This window comes from Alligator sinensis, unplaced genomic scaffold (assembly GCF_000455745.1).
Source record: "Alligator sinensis unplaced genomic scaffold, ASM45574v1 scaffold313_1, whole genome shotgun sequence".
Classification (NCBI taxonomy): Eukaryota; Metazoa; Chordata; order Crocodylia; family Alligatoridae; genus Alligator; species Alligator sinensis.
In genome coordinates this window covers 3,349,021-3,349,774 of record NW_005841939.1, presented here as the reverse complement: position 1 = coordinate 3,349,774, position 754 = coordinate 3,349,021, and positions in this window count along the sequence as shown.

The following is a 754-nucleotide window of genomic DNA, read 5'->3' as shown; positions in this document are numbered from 1 at the left end:
ACTGTTGGTTTCCATTAACAATGGATAAGACCATTTCAATGACAAAATATTTTAAATTATTATTCTGTTTAGAGATGTATTTGGTAGCCATGTTGGTCTGAGACAAAAAAGAAATGCAAAACTAGAACTCTTGGTTCACAGATGATACCTTTTATTAGATCAGCTAAGAAATTGCAAAAAAAAAAAAATTGGTCTCTAAACCAAAAGTTCTGGAGTTTTGCATTTCTTTCTGTTTCTAGAAGCATCTAAAATAGGGGCTAAAGGGGTTGTTTTGCAGTATGGCATAACACAAGTATTAACATGTGGCGCCCCTTCCTTCAGTGAGAGTTTTGACTACGGCTGTTTTCCTGTCCCGGGGCTGCAGGATTTGGCTGAGCACCACTTGAATCTAATGCTACCAAGTCTAAAATTTGATCCCCAGGGGTCCATGACAAGAAACTGTGGCCTGGAGAATGGAATTATGGGTTTTGTGGGCTTTCCATGACCTGTCTCTTCTAGGATGTTAGATCATCCACAGTGGGGAGGGAAGCAAGTGAGACATCTCATCCACTGTCAGGTACAGAGAATGGCTTGAAAATTGACGGTTTGGATGAAAGGTAAATTTGGGTTCATGGGTGTCCTTGGCGGTCCCCCTGACTAGCAGCGTGGACCTAGCCTATGTTCCTGGTCATTCAAGACAATGTACTATTTGTCTTTATATCTACTACTGACTTTTAAAGTATCTTTTAGCAATAATCATCTCGTTATGGTGATC